The sequence below is a fragment of the Cajanus cajan genome, chromosome 7 (assembly GCF_000230855.2).
Source record: "Cajanus cajan strain Asha chromosome 7, NIPB_CcT2T_4, whole genome shotgun sequence".
Classification (NCBI taxonomy): domain Eukaryota; kingdom Viridiplantae; phylum Streptophyta; class Magnoliopsida; order Fabales; family Fabaceae; genus Cajanus; species Cajanus cajan.
In genome coordinates, this window is record NC_138523.1 from 30489813 (window position 1) to 30502121 (window position 12309).

Sequence of the window (12309 nt, forward strand, 5' to 3'; positions counted from 1 at the left end):
TGTCTTATAAAAAGGACTAAAAATTTATTCTAAACTATGCCTTATAATAACGACATAAGGGAGTATATGAGAAGTTTCAAAGATTCTTCTCACCTCTCCTCAATGAAAAAGTAAATAAGAAAATAAAATAGCACATTATTGGATTTACTAGGCCAAGCTCCATGTAGGATTTAGTTTGAGATAGAGGATTAAAGAGTCTAAGATGAAGGTTGAATGTAGAGCTATCAAAGTGGGTTTTGGCCCTTGGGCCAACCTAACCACCTTGAAAACAGGTCGGGTCAGGTTAAAAAAAATGAAAAATTCATAATGGATCAAAAAATATGTATTATTTTAACAAGATACTATTATTTTTTGTAGATAATGATAAAATCAATGTTAAACAATATGAAATTGTTATAAATTTATCTAATCAAGCCTCTAATGAAATTTAATATTGATCAATAATCACTCTCATGAAAGGATTTTTATTTTTATTTTTTGATTATTTAAAGTTGTACACTTTTTAATTTAAGTTTAATGTTGTATGTATGATACTTAGTTTGAAAATTTTTACTTTTAAATTAAAGATTATTTTATATTGAAATTTATTTAATAGAATTTTTTCTAAAAAAATTAGGTGGATTGGTGAACCGACCCATTTAGCACACCAACCCGTGATGGGCCGAGCCAGGTTAGAAAATTCTAGATTTTAAGATTGGTAGACCAAGCCAAACCAAGTCAACCCACTTAAAAAGTGGATTGAGGTGGATCGGGCTGGACTAACCCGTTTTGACAGCTCTAGTTGAATGAGAGTACTTACTAATGAATTCCTTGATTCAATAAAGAGAGCATTAGCATTAAAGAGTGAATTCTTAATTATTGAACAAACTTTGATCAATACAAAACAACTATAGATATGTGAAAAGAGCCTAAATGAAATAAACAAAAAATTAATTAGTATTCCTTAGACAATGTCAATTTTGAAATGAAATAGAGAAATACATCAAAAATGAATTAAATATATAAAAAGTTATGAAATCAGAAGAAAAAAAAATCCAAATAACATTACTATTAGACACCTTTTGTAACAGCTCCTCAAAGATAGCATTCAAATGGGGACTAACTTCTTTTGGACCTGTCTTTAACTCGGAACTTAGAGGGTCAAATCTTAAAGTGTAACGACCCGTTGTGACCGTCACACTACGAAACAACACTCACTCTACTGGGATATATATATATACTAAAATAGTATTATAAAATATTTACAACACAAGTTGCTAATCAAGCAACCAACAACAATTAATAATATACAACAAAGTATGCTACTACAAGGTAGCTACAAAAAAATCTATCTATCTTCAGGCACCTCCTGTGGCCTCTAGTAGCTATCTCCCAGCCTATCCCTGCCCTGCTCCGATACCAACGTATGATCATCGCAGTCCAAACCACATGGAAAACACGCAAGGTTAAGCTAGAAACAATAAACAACTCATAAATATCAAATATGGCACACAACTCTATATTCATCTTCTCATCTGACAAAAAAAATAAACAACACATATATATACATCTTAACATCATTTCAACTTAACTCCACATATCAACGCTGTATCAACACCTCTCAACCAATACATGTTTAAAACAACCTACTGTTGAGCTTGGAGGAGCTTGAAGCTTAAAGGAGTTTTGATGATCACAAAATGTGTGTCAAGGGCAACAACAAACAACAACAACTTAGAAGCACAAAAACAAAGTCAAAGATAATGTCAAAGAAAATGCTATGTAATAGGGATTAGTATATAAATTGTTTTGGATGAGTTTATATGTGTGTGTGCTTTGTGCATAAGCAAAATCTTTATCTAAACTAAGTAGAGAGTGTATGATGATGAGTTAAGAAGATTAGAAAGTTATTTTGAGACTTAAAACGAAGTTTTGAGAACTAACTCAAAATAATCGATTATCGTTAAATATAATCGATTATTCCAGCAATAGGCAAAATGGGATGCCTTGCTGCAATAATCGATTATTTGCCAAATAATCGATTATCCCAAAAATAACTCTCTGGAATAATCGATTATCCAGCAAGATAATCGATTATATTGTTCTTGGTTGGTTTCCAGAAAACCTGAAGAACAAAATAATCGATTATTCTTTAAAATAATCGATTATCTAGGTCTGAAACTTTTATAAATAGTTTGAACTTTTAGAAAATTCATAAAAGAGTTAGAACTGATAATCAAACTTAGAAAAGCGTTTTTGTGGAGTCTTTGTGACAATCTTGGAGAGTTTTCTTTGTGAATCCAAGAAGAAAAACGTTTGTGAAAAACTTTGAAAGAGGATCATCATCATCATCATCACATTCTTGAAAGGGGAAGATTAAGATTTGCTTCTGAATTCCAGGTGAATTCGTTCCTTTGTTCTGTGTGAATATTTGTAAAATCTTGAGAAGGATTTCTCAAGTGGTAAGGTTTCTTGTAGTGGGTTTCTACAAGGGGTGCTTTCTTGGGGTAAAGAAAGTGGTTATCTTTAGTGTTGAAGTATATGCATGTGTGGTGTGCTTGTAAACCTTCTTCATTGAGATAGTGGAACAAATCTTGATCAGGTGCTGATTAAGGACTGGACGTAGGTCACATGTGGAGTGGATGAACCAATATAAAAGACTTGTGCAATCTTCTTCTACCTTTATCTTTTACTTTGAGTAATATCTTGGTTGAACATTAAAGAAGATATATAATTCTTGATTAACATGTGTGTGTGAATATTGATGGTTTAATCTGAATTAAAGCATTACATTTGAACCTCATTATTTTGTAATCAAGAAAACATATAGCATTCATACTTCTATAAACAAGTCTTTGAAGAAACTTCATTGAAAATTCAGTCTTAGAAAAGTTTAAGTGAAATAAAGATCCTAAATACTCTGAAATTTTTTAAAGGGTCATAGAATCCAATTCACCCCCCTCTTGGATTGTGCCATTCTTTTCTAACACCTACAACATAACAACACTATCATCATCCTCAACAGGATAAACATACAACACAATCACAACATACATCACAATCACAGATTAACAACATAACAACATAGATACAACTTTTATCAACAAAAAATCAACTCATCAACAACTTATGCGTCGTCACGCATTTCAACTCGGAGATCTCCAACAACTGAGGTTGAGCAGTCTAGGTGGCATAAACCCTACCAAATCCAACGTTTGACCTATCTCAACCAGGTCAGGTATAGAACAACGTTAGGAACTCCGAAGAGAACCAGGTATAGACAACAATAGGCAATTTCTCAAGTGTGTCACTTAGACTCGGAGGTCCAGTACTACTGTCAGGACAGAAGGGTTTGGGTATGAGCCTACCACGACCTTGGCTAGCATCACCAATCCACATATGGAGTTAGCCCACCCACTGTCCTGCAAGTACCGTGCACCCTCCAGTACCTAGTCAAAGACTACATCTCTAACTAGATACCTTACTCAAATTGGTCATTCAACCATAACATGGATCGACTATTTCCATGTCGCCCACACAGTACTAAGGGATTCAACTTTAAAACAACTTTCAACTTTAAAACAACTTTCAACTTATCACCTTAGTACTATGTATCTCAACATAGGACATATATATTCACCATATGTCCCCAACTTTTCAACTTACAACAATAAACATCTGGCCACTTGTAATCGGTATAGCTCGGCCTGGCCCCTATACCGTGGTCTCTTTATACACGTGTGCCTCGACCTTGCCCACACACGGGATCAACTAAGTCCTAGAGGAGAACAACACGACGTCCACTCTTTCCCAAGGAGGGTTTTCAACAAATTGGGCTCTTAGAGCACCACAACTATCTCAATCTGCACCATGGGATGAGCAACTTCGAAAACATCTCCTCTAGTCCTAGTTATCAACAACTTATCATCACAACTTAATCAACTTAACAACTTAAACAACATACAAATTTTCAACTTATCATCTAAATCAACATTCAACTTGAACAACATAGTTTATCAGCACAACAACTCATCACAAATTGTTTAACAACACATTTTAACAACACAACATCTCATTTCTACTTTAAACAACACAATCAACTCATAATTTACAACTTAATCATCATAAAATAATATATTTTTAACACATGGCACAACATACAACTTTATAGCAACATACAACTCTATACTCAACATGCATCTCTATGTAATTATACAACTTCTTATTCAATTATACAGCTATGCAACTCTTTTCTAACAACTTAAAAATATTATCATCATGCACTTCACAACATATACATGTCCACACATAACATATAGCAACTTTATCAACTTTATTTTCAACTAGCTTCCCTTACCTAAAGATTGACTCAGAATAGCCAAAAAGTGGAATTCCCTTTCCGAAGCTCAACCCGGAACTTCAATCCACCCAAAGCAAGCTTCCTAGTCCAGAGCCCTTCTCTCTAAAACTTCTCTCTAAAAATCTCTATTTCTCTTCAACCACCCAACTCTATTTATAGACATTTAGGAGTGGCCAGAACGGCCTGTTCCGAATCCGGAACGACCCGTTCTGCACCCGTTCACCATGTGTAAAAATTACATGCAGAACAGCTTGTTCTGAAATTAGAACGGCCCGTTCTGGGACTCATCCAGAACGGCCCGTTCTCCATCCAAAACGGCCTGTACTCCCTCCGGAACGACCCGTTTTGGGTTTGGAATGGCCCGTTCTCCCTCCAGAACGGCCCATTCCAGTCCAAGATTCAAAGGCCTAATTAGTAGCTTGGAACGACCCATTCTAGATCCGAAACACCCCGTTCCAGACTACTAACTACGTTACAATACCCCCCAACAAATAAGAATTTTCGTCCCCGAAAATAAACTTACTTGGAAATAAAGAAGGATACTGCTCTCTACACAGTTACTCAATCTCCCAAGTAGTCTCACCAGTAGTTGCATCCCACAAGATCTTCACCAATCCAATGCACTTGCCCCTCAGCTCCTTCAACTTGTAATCAATCACAACTACTGGTCTCTTCTCACAAGTCAGGTCCTCCTTGACCTGAATCTCACCCATCTCAACTACATGACTCGGTCATGGACATACTTCCTCAACTGTAAGACATGAAACACATGTTCCCACCTCAGCAAGCTCCACAGGCTTTCGCCTTTTATCAACATATGACTTCTGTCTACTCTGGGCAGTCTTCATACTCTCTTGAATCAACTTTACTTTTTCAGTAGTCTGTAGGACTAACTCTAGCCCAACAACCACTGATTCACTGTCTTGGTACCAACACAGAGGAATCCTACACCTCTTACCATATAGGACTTCAAACGATGTCATTCCGATACTAGCATGAAAGCTATTGTTATACATGAACTCTACCAGTAGTAAGAATTCCTCCCAACTCTCCATGTGGTCTAGCACACAAGCTCTCAACAAAACCTCCAAGGACTGAATTGTCCTATCTGACTGACCATCCGTCTGTGGATGATAAGCAGAACTCAACTTCAACCTCGTGCCTAAGGCTTGGTGTAGACTTTGCCAAAAATCTAGAAGTGGACCTTTGATCCCTATCTGAAATAATACAAGAAGGCATCCCATGCAACCGTACTATTTCCTTCACATACAACTATGTCAACTTCTCCAAGGACCACATGATATTGACAGGCAAGAAAAGTGCACATTTGGTCAATCTGTCAATCACAACTCAAATAGCATCACTATTCCTAGTCAACTTAGGCAACCCATCAATAAAATTCATAGTGATACTATCCAACTTCCACTACAGGATCTTCATCTACAATTAAACCACCTGACTTCTGGTGCCCAACCTTAGCCTTCTAACAGGTCAGACAGGCCGCCATATATTCAACAATGTCTTTCTACACTCAAAATCTTGAGGTAGGCAAATTTTGTCCTTAAACCTCAAATCCCATCTTCACCCATCTCAAAGCCAACTGCTTTCTCTGTATCCAACAAATTAAGAACCTTCACAACTTCCGAATCTTATAACTACTTCATACCAACTTGCTACAAGAATTCACTAGCAATGGTAGTCATGCCACAACTAATGTGGTCTTGAGCCAACTCCACATACAGATTCAAATATCTGAATTTCTCAACTAGCTCCAACTCCTTCACCATTAAACTAGACATGTGGATGGACTTCTTACTCAAAGCGTCTGCCACTACATTAGCCTTCCTAGGGTGATACATCAACTGAAATTCATAATCTTCTAAAATACTCCATCCACTGTCTCTATCTCATGTTCAACTCCTTCTGATCAAGCAAGTACTTCAACTCTTGTAATCACCAAAGACGTTAAATCCTGCACTATGAAAATAGTGCATCCATACCTTTAAGGCAAAACAACTGCTGCCAACTCTAAGTCATGAGTAGGGTAATTCCTCTCATGATTCTTCAATTGCCTTAAAGCATATGCAACTACTCTCCTATTCAACACCAATACACACCCCAACCCTTGGTGAGAAACAACACAACACACCTCAAATGGCTCACTAAGATCAGGCAACACCAACATAGAAGAAGTAGTCAATCTTTCTCTTCAACTCTTCCACTTGACACTTCAATTCAACCAACTTTGTTGGGGCCATCCTATAGGGAGCAACCAACACTAGCCATACACCAGGGACCAGATCAATGCTAAACTCAATCTCCCTAGTAAGAAGTAACCCAAGCACCTCATCCAAAACACCTTCGGGAATTCCCTCACAACTCTTACCTATTGATCACCTTCATAATTTTCACACTCATAGTAGCAAATAGAATACAACACTCTGCTCCATCTCTCAACATCACTTCAGCTTGGCTAGCTAAAATCAACAATTCATCCTCCCCCTAAGAGAAAAATCAACACCCTATTGGCACAATCTATAAGAATGTGATTGGTAGATGACCAATTCATGCCTAAGATTATGTCAATATCCACTAAAGGCAAACAGATCAAGTTCACCTTATACTTCCTATCACATATCTCCAAAGGACAACCAACACACATCTTAGAGGCAACAATAGAAATAGAAGTGTGCACAGACACACGCAATCTCAACCCCAAATTATATACAGGCAAACACCCTCCCAGCTACAGTAGATCTATCACCCCTCGGGCACTCCTGGTTTGTCTGGCACCTACAGGACAACTAGTCGACATGTGACCCATCTGGCCACACCTAAAGCACTTGCTCTTAGTATAAGGGCAATCACGAATGAAGTGAGGTCCACCACATCTGTAACATCTAAGAGTAGCAGCTCCACTCTAACCCCCACTCTTAGCTGTGTCAATAGGGTCCTTGTGACAAGACTCCCTTATAATGATTGGGGCCTATCATAAGGCTTCCTCTGAGAACCACCACCACTCTTGGACCTAGCTGGCCCACCAACAATCTTCACCAGCTAGTCAACACTCTCTAACTGCTCTACAACCTTCGCCTTCTCTACCAAGGCTGGAAACTTTGTGCCATAGGCACCACCATTCTCCTCAAATCATACCTAAAGCCTTCAGCAAACTTCCTACACTTCCAAGCCTCAGAGGTGGCTTGAGTGTAGAAGTGTGCCAAATGCTCGAATCTCATGGCGTACTTGGTCATCGACATTCTCCCCTGCTGTAATCTCATAAACTATGCCTCCTAAGCATGCCTAACACTCTCTGGGAAGTACTTCTCATGGAAGGCCCTCTTGAAGCACACCCAGTCCACAACCACTCTACGGTCAATTCAGAATCTGACTAGTACCTCTCCAACAATACTCTGCCTCCCCTATCAACATATACACTGCATAGTTGAGCTTTCGCTCCTCTGAACAACTTAGAACTGAAAATATCTTCTCCAACTCGCAAATCCAGTGGTCAGCCACCTCTAGATCTGCATCACCTCTGAACTAAGGGGGGACTACACTTCCTGAACTCAGTCAAAACCCGACTCTCCTATGACCAAACTGGTCTTGCGGCACTAGTCTCATCTCTCTCAGCATCCATCCTAGCAAAGTAGGCATTCTACTGTTGCATAGCCATAGCCATCATCTCCATGGCATGGGCTATCCGCTCATGTTCTAAGCATCTTCTACAAAATGAACAACTCCTTCAACACACTACATCTCAACTACTCAATACAAATCAGCACAACATCCAACACAACATAGAGTTTAACACAACAAAAGCCTAAAGGAACCACCCCCACAGAGTTTCCACTAGACTCGAACTGCTCTAATACCATAAAGGTGTAACGACCCGCCGTGACCGACGTCACACTACAAAACAACTCTCACTCTACTGGGATATATATATATTCTAAAATAGTATTATAAAATATTTACAACACAAGTTGCTAATCAAGCAACCAACAACAATTAATAATACACAACAAAGTATGCTACTACAAGGTAGCTACAAAAAAATCTATCTATCTCCAGGCACCTCCTGTGGCCTCTAGTAGCTATCTCCCAGCCTATCCCTGCCCTGCTCCCATACCAATGTATGATCATCGTAGTCCAAACCACATGGAAAACACGCAAGGGTAAGCTAGAGACAATAAACAACTCATAAATATCAAATATGGCACACAACTTTATATTAATCTTCTCATCTGACAAAAAAAATAAACAAAACATATATATACATCTTAACATCATTTCAACTTAACTCCACATATCAATGTTGTATCAACACCTCTCAACCAATACATGTTTAAAACAACCTACAACATAACAACACTATCATCATCCTCAACATGATAAACATACAACACAATCACAACATACATAACAATCACAGATTAACAACATAACAACATAGATACAAATTTTATCAACAACAAATCAACTCATCAACAACTTATGCGTCGCCACGCATTTCAACTCGGAGATCTCCAACAACTGAGGTTGAGCAGTCTAGGTGGCATAAACCCTACCGAATCCAACAATTGACCTATCTCAACCAGCTCAGGTATAGAACAACGTTAGGAACTTCGAAGAGAACCAAGTATAGACAACAATAGGCGATTTCTCAGGTGTGCCACTTAGACTCGGAGGTCCAGTACTACTGTCAAGACAGAAGGGTTTGGGTATGAGCCTACCACGGCCTTGACTAGCATCACCAATCCACATATGGAGTTAGCCCACCCACTATCTTCCAAGTACCATGCACCCTCCAATACCTAGTCAAAGACTACATCTCTAACTAGATAACTTACTCAAATTGGTCATTCAACCATGACATGGATCGAATATTTCCATGTCGCCCACACAGTACTAAGGGATTCAACTTTAAAACAACTTTCAACTTATCACCTTAGTACTATGTATCTCAACATAGGACATATATCTTCACCATATGTCCCCAACTTTTCAACTTACAACAATAAACATCTGGCCGCTTGTAATCGTTATAGCTCGGCCTGACCCCTATACCGTGGTCGCTTTATACACGTGTGCCTCGACCTTGCCCACACACGGGATCAACTAAGTCCTAGAGGAGAACAACACGACGTCCACTCCAAGGGACAACTTCTCAAGGAGGGTTTTCAACAAATTGGGCTCTCAGAGCACCACAACTATCTCAATCCGCACAATGGGATGAGAAAATTCGAAAACATCTCCTCTAGTTCTAGTGATCAACAACTTATCATCACAACTTAATCAACTTAACAACTTAAACAACATACAACTTTTCAACTCATCATCTAAATCAACATTCTGAACAACATAGTTTATCAGCACAACAACTCATCACAAATTGTTTAACAACACAACATCTCATTGCAACTTTAAACAACACAATCAACTCATAATTTACAACTTAATCATCATAAAATAATATATTTTTAACACATGGCACAACATACAACTTTATAGCAACATACAACTCTATACTCAACATGCATCTCTATGTAATTATACAACTTCTTATTCAATTATACAACTATGCAACTCTTTTCTAACAACTTAAAAATATTATCATCATGCACTTGACAACATATACATGTCCACACATAACATATAGCAACTTTATCAACTTTATTTTCAACTAGCTTCCCTTACCTAAAGATTGACTCAGAATAACCAAGAAGCAGAATTCCCTTTCCGAAGCTCAACCCGGAACTTCAATCCACCCAAAGCAAGCTTCCTAGTCTAGAGCCCTTCTCTCTAAAACTTCTCTCTAAAAATATCCATTTCTCTTCAACCACCCAACTCTATTTATAGACATTCAGGAGTGGCCAGAACGGCCTGTTCTGAATCTGGAACGGCCCGTTCTGCATCCCTTCACCATGTGTCAAAATTACATGCAGAACGGCCCGTTCTGAAATTAGAACGGCCCGTTCTGGGACTCATCCAGAACGGCCCATTCTCCATCCAGAATGGCTCGTACTCCCTCCGGAACGGCCCGTTTTGAGTTTGGCTCGTTCTCCCACTAGAATGGCTCGTTCTAGTCCAAGATTCAATGGCCTAATTAGTAGCTTGGAACGCCCCGTTCCGGAGTACTAACTACGTTACAATGAACCTGCAAAAACCAATTCAAACTAAAGTAAATTACAAAATTTTGTCAAGATCAAAAAATAAGATTAAGCAATGAGTTCTGGTACTGACAGTGATTTGCCAATTTGGCACAAATAGTGACAACTTATGTCCTTTAAACAAATTGTCCATTGTTTGAATGTTGACCTCATAATATGTCGAAAAGCATAAATAGTGACAAGTCCTTTAAACAAATTGTCCATTATTTGAATGTTGACCTCATAATATGTCGAAAAGAAAATACGTATCTTACATATACTAATAGTTCCTGCAATAGATTAATCATTGTTCTTGTCAATAGATATTTCATATCAATTATATAATTAAAAAAATTATTGTACTTTAAAATTCACATCAAATCATGTTGCATAATAAAGATGTGATATCTTGCTATCTGTTTGGCTTTTAACAAATGGGGCATGAGCTATTACTTACATAGAGTTGAACGCTTAATCTTTGCTTAATCCTTGCGGGAACAGCATCGGTTGTGAAGATTTCATTAGAATATTGGACCCGGTACTGAAAACAAAACATCGATGTTGAGATCTATTTGACATAAAAGGTGAGCACTATAAAAGCAACGCAACATGTACATAAAATCACATAGGTGAACTTACATTATAATTAGACCTAACCGAAATTGAATCTGGTGCAGGTGAACGGTGTGGTTCCTCTTGAAGGCGAATTTTATGATTTGTATATCATTAAGAGATCAACAAATGGAAGGGCCTTGAGCAAGAAATAGAAAAGTGGGATATATACTTATACCATCCCCATCACGAAGCATGATAGAGGAGCCACATCCTCTAGAAACTATGATCGTAGCATTATGAAAGATCTGAATTCCACCATCCTTGTTATTGAATGAGTTCGCCATCACACCACTGTTCCTTTCTATGAGATCAAACTCCATCAAATTAGCAACAAAGGAGAGAACTTTGAAGACGATACATCGCAGCATCATTTTCCCTGCTTTCTTTTTCTGTTCTAACATTCCGTCTGGCTTGGGAATGGAGAAAGAAAAAAGAAGTGTGTACACTCTATGGATTTCGGCCAGGCACGGATCCACGAAGAAGAGAGTGGGGGCACATGCTCCCACTACCGTTTTATACACACATATTTTTTTTATCCAAAAAAAATATATTTTTAAAAATAAAAATTATATTTTAATTAAAGAAACATATATATTTAAATTATCATATTATAAAATATAAATTTAAAAGATTTGTTCATTTATTTGATATTTATCAAATTTTCGAAGGAGATTAGTTTTCTTATGTAATAAAAAATACTCTTTAATAATGAATTATTTTTTTAAAAAGTTTAATTTTTGATAAAATAAAATTTGTAATATATATTTACCTTTTGTGCTTTTTATTTATGTATACATTGATTAAAAAATCAAAATAGTAAAAATTGTAAGATTCTATACGTTAATTAAAAAAATCAAAATGGAAAAGATTGGAAAATTTATATTCTATTTAAAAACTGTATTATAAAATATGTTTGAAATAAATTATTATCTAAAATATTATATTAGATATTAAAAACATGTTTATATTATAAATAAATTACACTTGATTTTTATACAATTTAACATATTTATTTTTATGTTTTTATTAGTATTAAATTATTATAAAGTATATTTTTAGGATTGTAGTTCTAACCAAATATTTGAAAAATGTCTATGATAGATAAATAAGTCATACTTAAGACATATATTTAAAAGAAAGTTAAGATCAAACCCATTAAATTATAATATAATATAGTCTGACTTAACTTATTTTCATCCTTAATCG

The 12309-nt window shown here is 36.9% G+C and overlaps 1 long non-coding RNA gene across 1 annotated transcript; it reads right to left on the bottom strand.

The window, feature by feature from the left end:
- Positions 1–267: 267 nt before the first annotated feature.
- On the bottom strand, positions 268–12074 carry LOC145949514 (uncharacterized). Its single transcript, XR_014427767.1, has 5 exons — positions 11128–12074; positions 10946–11029; positions 10583–10778; positions 10037–10496; positions 268–8456 (listed from the first exon to the last, which is right to left on the bottom strand). It is a non-coding gene; the product is annotated as an uncharacterized LOC145949514 (long non-coding RNA).
- Between the last annotated feature and the right edge of the window lie 235 nt (positions 12075–12309).